The 10,856-nt window shown below is 40.5% G+C and overlaps 1 pseudogene; it reads right to left on the reverse strand.

The window, feature by feature from the left end:
* Positions 1-235: 235 nt before the first annotated feature.
* On the reverse strand, positions 236-4,554 carry LOC136501448 (disease resistance protein RGA5-like; annotated as a pseudogene).
* Positions 4,555-10,856: the final 6,302 nt, after the last annotated feature.

Genomic DNA, 10,856 nt, shown 5'->3' on the forward strand with positions numbered 1-10,856 from the left:
CATATATGCATTAGATGCATATACCTCCATATACACTAATCTTTGAATAAAATAACCTGCAATATATAATGCTTGTGTAATTGAAAATAGGTGCAACTATTATTAAATAGGGACATAATAAATGTGAACTTATTTATGTTCACATATGTAAATTATGGAGTTATAAGTAGTTGACCAATTTGCATCAAAGGATGAAGAATTAAAATATCAACTATCTTTGTCAACATGATTTAATTTTTTTACAACAATCATAGGTTTAGAAGAACACAAAACTACATAGACAAGCACAAGAATACTAGGTGAAATTGAGTGCAATGGTGACCGTCTCCACTCCAACACAAAGGGGCAGTGAGGAGCATCACCTTTACATTGCACTAATGCTCCTACTTACAGGCAACTGTTTCCATATTAATTTTACAGCAATTTACATGCTCTGAGAGAGAACGAATCCTTGGGAGCAAGGTAAATGCTGGGCGACTTGAGAGAGCATTAGCAACATCTTCAAAAGCACCCTTGACAAGCGCAAACTTCTCTTTCATTGATTCAGATCCGGCAGTTGCTGTTGATGCTGTCAGTACTCGTATTTCCTCGAGGTACAAGAGGTGATCAAGTCCAACAGGTGTGGACTTGTCCCATTCCCATGGATCAAGTCCTAATAGCAGCCGTCGGAGGTGAGGCATAGCACCTACCCCAAACTCTAGGTGTGACATCCTACTAGAGTCAAAACAAAATAATCGGAGAGCCTGCAAATCCCATGGAGCTTCCTATCGCGATCCTCGTGTCCTCAACTGGGTTACCTGGAATGATACGCAGGCTTAGATGGATGAGGAAGGGTAGCCTTGTGCCAACCATACTGACATCTTCCTGGAGTATCTGCTTTGCCCCAAGTGCCAACTCGCGAAGGTTGTGGAGGTGGCCAATCCATCTAGGAACTTTAGAGAATGTCCAATCTAAGAGATCAAGCTTCTCAAGTTTGAGGAAAGGAGGTGAAAACCAGTTACTCATCGGATCAGCACAACAACTAAGACTGTTAGACCTCACAGAAAGTGCTTTGAGGTTACTGAGTTTCTCAAGGGAACAACTCAGAGCAGTCATCCATCCTAGTGTCGTAGTAGATTCTGGGTTCCCTTTGCCACAATGGAGTGACAGATCTACTAGGTTGGTGAGCTCACCAAGGCCATCTATATTATCTATTGAGCTTACTGGTAGGTTAAATCCATGCAAGGTGCGCAGTAATTTCACCTTTCCAATACCATCCGGCAAACCTCCCTTATGCTGTAGCAACACCAGATGGGTCAAGCGTGGCAAATCAATGATGCATGACATTGATGGAATGCTGCAATCAGATACCCAAGGCAATTCCAAAGTTTCCAAATGTTGCAGCCTCCGGATTTGACTAGGTAACACTATGGAGACTTGTGATGGTATATCACCATCCATTAGACATTGCTTGCATTCAACCTTCAAATATCTCAGTTGTGATAGTTGGTTGATACCAGTGAGGTCGATTATCATCTCACGTAGAAAGAATTCAAGGAATAACACCCGTAGAAACTTAAACTGCAAAAATGGAGGTATCCACTTTGATCCACCAAATACAGCAAGAGAACGAACTTGTGATACTGTCCTGGTAATGTTCATCTCCATTTTGTTATCCACCACACCATTCAAGTCAATTGTGAGTCGACGAATCTTATCTTGTACTTCTGCCGCCACATTGTGGATCATGTATTACACTAATAAAATTATCTTCCTTGCACCTTATTAGAATCATATTAAGCATCATATCATGAACTCTACAATGAGATACCTCAGTATAGTAGTCTTGATATGGAAGTTGAATCATGCTTCTGTTTACCAGCTCGTTGAAATAGTTCTCTGCAATAACCCATGCATCATGTCCAGGAGAGTGACTCACAAAGCCTTCTGCTACCCACCGTTTAATTAGCTCAACCTTGCTAATCACACAATCCTCTGGGTAAGCACCGAGATAAAGAAAACATGCCTTCAGATGATGGGGGAGACTCTTGTAGCTGAGTTCTAATATATGCATCATATCTTCCAAGGTGGACTTTCTTGCAAACTTATTAGTCGATAGAGAACTTTGAATGTACTCCCACTGCTCCTTTAGTCTTGTGGGTTGGCATGCTAAAATACTAGCTACTGTAACAACTGCAAGGGGTAAGCCGCCACACTTCTTCAAAATTTTACATGAAACATCTGTCAAGTGAGAAGGACAACCATCTTTAGATCCAAATATTCTATTAAAGAATAGTTTTCTTGAGTCTTGCTCACTTAGGGGCTTCACATTATGAATGCATCCATGGTCACTAGAACATATCCTAGCCACATCCCCGTGCCTTGTAGTTATTATAACTCTGCTATGCTTATTATTTTGTGGAAAGGCACATGCAACAGTATTCCATGAAGGGACATCCCACAAATCATCAACTATAATGAGGTACCTACAAAACCATTTCATGTGGGGTACACATTAAACGGTGCATGGAATAATTAAACACTCTATTTTGAATAGATTTAACTATATCAATTTTTTGCAAAAGGAAACTACTAGATGCTGTGGTATTTTCATCATTATATGTAAAGAATAATAAACAATATGTAGCTATTTTGTTTTAATATTCAAAATTATAGTAAATAACACCAATCTATTGCAGTGTTATAGCTAAGCTTTGGAGTATGGCACAAAAAAACCATCAAAAGTGACCATACAAATACATACACAAATAAAATAAATAGCATTCCTAGGCAATCATTGGCAAGTACAGTTTAACTCATTTTAGTCACTTTGCTCTTAAAACTTGTCAATTTAATGGCACTGTCAACATGGTATTAAAATAGGTGAACAACAAGAAATCCAAGCTTTTGAGGAAATCAGAATGTGCTCAAATATAAATATTAAATTTTGACCACATCCTTAGAAGATAAAGCAACTACCCCATTGTCCCAAAATAAATCAACTTCTAAAGTTGTCCTAAGTCAAACAATTTTAGGTGTGATCAAGTTTATAAAAAAAAACTCCAATGTTTATGACACCAAATTTGTATTATTATTGAATACACCATGAAATATATTTTCATAATATACTTGTTTGATGTCTCATACATGTTAGTCTTAAAGTTGGTCAAACCTAAAACTAGCTTGACTTAACATAACTCCGATCACTAGAAGTTAATTTATTTTAGGACGGATGGAGTATTTTTCAAGATGATTTTTCATTAGTTAAAGATAAAACAAGTACGTCACAAAGATATGCTAACTGATATAAATTAAATAAATATAATAATTTGTACCTCTTATCCATTAGATATTCCCTGAGGTTGATGATGAGATCTTGCACCTCACAAGCTTGAGAAGGATGTTGCTTGAGTTGCAATAGCATACTTGTGAGTAACCTTACCATGTCTGGTTTTTGAGAAACAGATACAAATGCCTTGCAGTTGAACTGCCCTCCAACTTCACGGTACACCTGAGTAGCAAGGGTTGTCTTGCCTAAACCTCCAAATCCAACGATGGACATAACCTTTAGCTGCTTCTCTTCATCCACTACCAACTTGGTAAGCTCTCTCTTTGGGCTCTCAATGCCCACGAGGCTGGTTGCCTCCTTGTAGAACGCCAATATGCAAGGATCAACCATCACTGAGGTAGTACTACTGGAAGTGATGTAATGTCCAACTTTGTACCTTTTACGACGTTCATTTATCTCCTGCAGACGAGTCCTGAGCTCCTTAATTTGCGAGGCAGCCTCAAGATGGGCCCTGCAAGTCTTGAGAAAATATGAAGCCTTGTCGAGGAAGCCAGCCTTGGCGTCTACCCCTGCGGTGTTATTACTGAAATCATCGATGCAGTCTTCAATATCGTAAGCCATCTCCCTCACTTGGTGTCTCCAATTTTTTGCCCTGTGGGTCAAGTTCTTCGGCATCATCTAGCTTCTCAAGGAGAGCATTCATGGCGAGCAGCTCATCCCTGAGAAACAAAATGTCCCCGCTTGACACGCCTATGAGATTGGCGCACATGTTCCCTGTCATGAGCTCCTTGAGCTTGGCAACAGCAGAGTCAATCACCCCCCTGTATGAGCTCACCACCATTACTGACATGGCTTTGGCCTTGCACTTTTAGTTATTTGGTCCTATAAATAACAAAAAGGTTGCTTATTTGTTAGGATAAAGGTGTTCATACTAAGTAGGACATGAGTATATAATTGACTTTTGCTAGCTTAATTCTACACTTACCGTGCCGGTGCTTCCTCAAGGAAAAGTAGTTTTCGTGCAGTGGAAGACGATGTGCTACCACAGCTTTGTTTGGCACTGAGAGTAGCTTCGACCAAGCTACAGATGAATTCAAAGCAGGTAAGCTAGTAGAAGCACTGAAAGCATGGATCCAGAGAAACCTATTACAAGAAGCAATCTGGAAAAAGAAACTGGCCAGCAGGCAAACAGGCCAGAGCTACGTACCTTCCCCTTCACCTGCACGCATCAGTAGAGAATGCAGTGTGTGCACCCAAATGAGCTATGCTTCACGAATGAAGGCAACTAGAGACACCCAATGCAAAACCATCGGTCATCAGGCGTGATATATATAGATGAGTGCTTTGCAAAAATGTAGTTATATAGATTAGTGCAGATAGGACAGCTCCAAAGTTTTCTTTCTAGGCGTGGCGGCATGGCAACCAGCACTACAGGAAACCGGGACTTTGCCCAGTGCTCAAATCTTTGCCGAGTGTCAAATATCGGACACTCGGCAAAGGCCACCTTTGCCGAGTGCCGCACTCGGCGAAACTTGGCACTCGGCAAATAGGGCTTTGCCGAGTGTCTGGCACTCGGCAAAATAAGACACTCGGCAAAGCCAAACTTTGCCCAGTGCCCGACACTCGGCAAAGTTGGGCACTCGGCAAAGAGGCGCCCGGGGATAACGGTACCCAACGCCGGCCTCTTTGCCGAGTGCCTTCTGTTTGGCACTCGGCAAAATATTGGCTTTGCCGAGTGCCTAGGGCTAGCACTCGGCAAAATATTCACTTTGCCGAGTGCCAAACCTTGGCACTCGGCAAAATAATTTTTTTTTTAGTTTTTGCCACCAACTTTTTTTCTTAGATTTGTATTTATACCATGAACAACATGTTCAAATTTGGCACAATTTCATTGTTGTTTGCTATATTTCTTCACTTTATTTCGTTTTCTTGCAATTTTCCGGAAAATATAGGTTTGAACTGCAGGTGCATCGAATAATAGTTTTGATCCATTCCAAAAATGTTATTCTTGTTTGTTAGTGTCACTTTATGCTAAATCTAGGAACTGTCTCCAAATTTCGATCAACGTGCTCACGGGGCAACGTCGTAAACTTGCGTGCAAATGGTTATTTAATTCTATAAAATTCAAACGAATCCCGAAAATCATGAAACATGGCGAGATGTCGTGATATCATATGGATATGCGGTGGTAAAAATTTGAAAACGTTTGGAGGACGTCATCACGTATGGTGTTCACAAACCAGGACATCATCACATGTGATATCACATGCAGATGATACTGTCTTGAATTATCTCCTTTCTTTTATATATATATATATATATATATATATATATATATATATATATATATATATATATATATATATATATATATATATATATATATATATATATATATATATATAACACAAAGAATATAAAGAGTGTCACAATTATTAAGCAGCAGTGACAAACATTTTCAATCGGTATCGAATTATTGATGACATATCAGTGGGTATGATGGTCAAGAATTGAAGTAATAATTGAATAATTGATTGGTCTGCCGATTAATAACAAACAAACATACATGCATGCATGCTCGCTTACCACATGGAGTGTCGGCATAGAATATGTTTTTTTTTTACCCTTTTTAAATAACACTTCCCTCTATTTTCCAATATTTGACACCAAATGGCACTTTTTTGTTTGGTGTCACCAAACTTTATTTTTTCAATTTTGCCATTTGTGGACCCTCACAAAAAGGATAGCTTTTGTTTGGTCATTACAAAATTCAAGAGCTTCCAACCCTTGCTATATACATGTGCATCTAAAATGTTCTTATGCGTATTCATAGTAGGGAAAAATATGTATCTATTGGTTTGCATGTTTTGGCCGTTGTGACAATCTTTTTTACTTCCGTTGTGACCCATGGCCTTAAACCTGTCCATTTCTTGATAAATGTTTTCCTATAAATTATTGATAAGGCTATCAGTTCCTTAACAATTTTGTCATTGCTTACCAAAAACACAACCACGGTCCTGGTCCAGATACAAGATCGAAACCTGGCAAAGTGCTCTATTTTGACTGGCCATACGTGGCGTGGACCCGGCCGGTAGCCGCCGTATACGGATTATTTTACCAAAATTTATGTGAGTAGTATTACATTAGAATCGCAGGTTGATGAAGACGTATCTGATGAAAGATGAAGCCGACCGGCCGGTAGATGAGCTGCACGCTTTGACCGGAAACCTAAAATAACCTCTTGCGTAGCTCGGTTCAGGTTCCCAATCACGTACATCCTGTAGCCGCCATTTCCATCGTCTCCGTAGCCATTTATTGAATTGAATTTCATGCAGCCGCCCCTTGGCTTGACTTTAGCAAATATACGGAGTACTGTACAACTTATTATTAATTAGTTTGAAATAATGGGATATATAGCTAGCTAGGTCTTTTGTTGATCGATTACTGATTTGATCCCATATGGCCGTCCTTTGCATTCAATTCAACATCTCATATCAGTTGTGACCAATGACTCAATATATAGCAACATCAGTAGTCAAGGCGTCCATCATCCAATTGCATTCACTACCGGAGATGGCTTCTTTGCCGAGTGTCCCAGACTTTGCTGAGTGCTTTTTATCGGGCGCTCGGCAAAGAGTCTATTTGCCGAGTGCTGTCACACCCAATTTTAAGGATAAAATGGGGTGCATAACCTTATGTGCGTCCAGAGATCAGTCACACACATAAGCCGATAAATTATGAATAGTATCATCTCCAATGTTTATTACATCACGAATAAGACAGAGTTATTACATAAGTATAGCACAAATAATAAAAAGATCTATCGCGGAAGCTCCAATTCACAAGGACGTCGACTAGTTGACCACAAGTCTAGCACTGGTAGAGAACCGAGCTTTACTCCCGGTGGGGAACCCCCTCTAGTCCCGGTTCCCCACCCGGGAGCAAGCATCCGGGACTAAAGGGGGGGTCCTTTAGTCCCGGGTCAGGAACCGGGACTAAAGGAGGACCTTTAGTCCCGGTGGGTAACACCAACCGGGACTAAAGGTGCCTCCTGACATGCCACGATGGCCGGCACCTTTAGTCCCGGTTGGTAATACGAACCGGGACTAAAGGTTTTTTTCTTTTTTCTTTTCTTTTCATTTTTTTGTTTTCTTTTCAAAATAGGTTTTCGAAGTCGTATTGTACGCTGCTAATTATACATTTATACGCGCATATAGTATGTTTCAGTTCAAGCACAATGAACGTATTAAATCACACAATTCAAGCATAGAAATATATAATATATATATATATATATATATATATATATATATATATATATATATATATATATATGCATGCATGCATCATATATATATTTACATGCATGCATGCATATGTGTATTTTACATTATATTATTTCATGTGCATATATTACAAAAGATTGCATTATAGTTGTTGTGACATAACAAGTTTCTTCTCATCCTCTAGCTTGGCTTCAATGGCAGTGTTGGGTCGAAGTAGAACTCGCCCTTGGAATCGATGACCTGCTCATTAAAAAATCCGGCTATAGACTCTTGAATTGCTTTGATTTGGTCTTGCCGTATGACCTTTTCCTCCAACCATCGAGTCTACAGGTTTGAATTAAAGGAAAATAAATTAATATATGTACATATATATATATAAAGACATAGTAACACAATCAATAATAATAATTAAATGAATATATAGTGTATTTTTAACGTACTTTGAGTCTCTCTGTAGGAGTTCTTTGGGAGAGCACCTTGATAAACTTGCAAACATAGTAACCACAGTAGTTGTTCCCATGTTCCTGCCTCAGACACCACTTTACGAGAAAAAGATTTGTCATCCAATCTGGTGATCCGGTGAAAGCTATATGTTTAATTAATAAAGATGATGCGATTCAGGGGACTTACTTTCAATGGGATTACATTCAGTGGCGCTTTGCATTTTTCCATGTGTTGCTTCTCAATAAAGGTTTTCCAAACACTGCCCAATAAAAAATTTGCCACGTCATCAGATATAGTTAATCATCATGTTTGTGTGTATATATAGTTGCTAGAGATCTCGAAATTACCTCTGGATAATATCTATCATATCTTGGTAGTCTTGTTGTGGTTTTCTCATCGAGTCATAGATTATCAAGTGACTTTTCACCAGATCGATGTCCATCAATATCCAGTGATTGCTGCATGTGTTTATAGGATATAACGCATAACACTCATTAATTAACTAGAATCAACATATGAGCCATTAAGGCTATGATCGACATGATTAACACTCACTTGAAGTTATAGGGAAAGAGTATATCCTTCTTGTGGCGTTGGTTCACTAAGAAGTTCATGAGGTTACTCTCTGACTCAGACTTCCAATTAGTCATTGGAGTAATTGGGTCTTTGAATACTATATGGGGATCAACAAAACCAATTTCATTGCAGCCTTCCTTTCTGAGCTCTGTCATTGTAAATCTGCATATATATAGTACTTGTTAGGATAATTTATATGCATATACACACATATGATGAGTTTAATAATAGATCGAAAGAATTATTACTTACAGGCAATAGCAGCTAATGATAACTTTGTCCAGAGAGGTCAGGTGGCATAGTTGATGAAATTCTGCAAAGTCAACATACATAACATCATCGCCACGGAACCAATGTTCGTCTCTAATTCTGACACCAACGCAGAAGTCTCCACTGGTAGACGCCTACATGTACCACTTGTTTAGCAGGTACATTTGCGTCCCCAGATCAGATAAGGCTTGAGGGTTGTATAGACTCTGGCCTAGTACAAATTTTTTCTTCCAAATATCAACCTCCGCCGCACTCTCAATGTTTCCATCACCAAACATCTGGTAAAGGATCGAGACCAGTCTCATCAAGAAATTCACCAAGGTGATCCAAATCGACATCCGGAGGTATGTTTGCCTGATGCATTAATCCTAAATTCGAACCATATTCATTACCAACAACTAGCGGGGGGATTGATTGGTGCGCTTGTTGTCCGAGTTGGGCAACTCCTTTCCCTGCCCACTTCTTTTTCTGTGCCGCCTCAATTGACTTGGTGAGAGTGCGGTCATAGTCTGATAACGTTGATTTGGACGGCTTACGAGATTCCCGCTGTTGATGCTGGTAAGAAGTCACCTTTTTTCTTAAAATATCCGGAGCTACGAAGAAGTACGGTTTCTCTGGGTTTCTCCTTGCTTCTTGATTCATTTTAAGTTTGTCATAGAATCTAGACATGTCTTTTTTATATGCATCAGTTCCTTCTTCCTTCTCTTCAGATATTATTTTGGGAATAGCCCTTGGTTTCACGGTGGCTTTCTTTGCAGGCGGGGACTGGTTCTTCGTTTGAGGGGCTGGCCTCTTGCTAGGCTTCTTGGTAGGCGGGGGCGGGGGAGGCGTTGGAGACCTCCTTGGAGGTGTTGGCAGCGGCGTTGGAGACCTCCTTGGAGGTGTCGGCTGCGGCGTTGGAGACCTCCTTGGAGAGGGTGTGGATGCAGCCTCGTCTTCCAACACAATGTCATCGTACAGAGCACTATGATGATCTGGCGATTGAACAATTGGATTTAGGTTGGGGAAGGATCTGCTACAAAAAAAGGAATGACATATTATTATGAGCAGATTGTTAATTATTTAAGCCAATACAAATTAATGATGTAGTGTTTTCATCCGCATGTACCTATGGTGAGGTAGTTCAGGAGGAGGTGGAGCCGACATCCCTGGAATGATGATGTAGCGCTTGCGCCATAGAATGAATGTCTTCTCCGCTTCTCCTAGAGTCTTCTCGCCATCACCTCCAGGAATGTCAAGAGGCAAATCACTAAAACCTTTTTCAGCTTTATCTACCGAGATGGTGGCATATCCTTCTTGGATTATATTCCCATGAATCCTTGGTGTCTTGGTTCGGTCAATAGGATTAACAAGACCGATAGCCACCTTGATTGTGGAATTCTCCTTCGGAATGTGTAGCTCACACGTTGTACAAGGTTCAGTGACGTCATCCACAGGAAGCGCAGTCCTGTGTCCCCTTGATTTGGTATCTCCGTGGAAGCGCAGCTACTTTTCAACTGAACAGATTGGCTAATGTTGATTCCTGGCTCTGATGCCTGCTTGCTTGCACTCACTGCTATTTGCACTTGCCTTTTGATTTCCTCCTGCATTCTCGCTTCAAGGTTTTTTTCCCGCTCCTGTGCTTCACGCACCGCTTCCTCCAACCTCTGGAGCCGGTGTGCCTCTTCTTCCTTCTTTCTCTGGCGACTTCTGTAGGAAGGTCTGTCCTGAGGGAATCCATGCTCCCACGAGACACTTCCTTTGCCTCTAGTTCGGCCACCATGTTCAATAGTCCCGATGGCGTATGTCAGCTCATCCTTCTCTCTGTTGGGCCTGAACGCACCACTAGCAGTAGCTCTCTGAGCATAAAACAATCTTTCTGCTGCTTCTTGCAGTCTTGCGCCATAAACGCACTTCCCTGTCTCCTGGTCTAGTGTTCCCCCATGAGCGAAAAACCAATTCTTTGCACGTTCTCCCCACTCGAGTGATTCTGGTCTGATACCCTTGGCAAGAAGGTCTGCTTCCATTTTGTT

The sequence above is a fragment of the Miscanthus floridulus genome, chromosome 13 (assembly GCF_019320115.1).
Source record: "Miscanthus floridulus cultivar M001 chromosome 13, ASM1932011v1, whole genome shotgun sequence".
NCBI lineage: Eukaryota > Viridiplantae > Streptophyta > Magnoliopsida > Poales > Poaceae > Miscanthus > Miscanthus floridulus.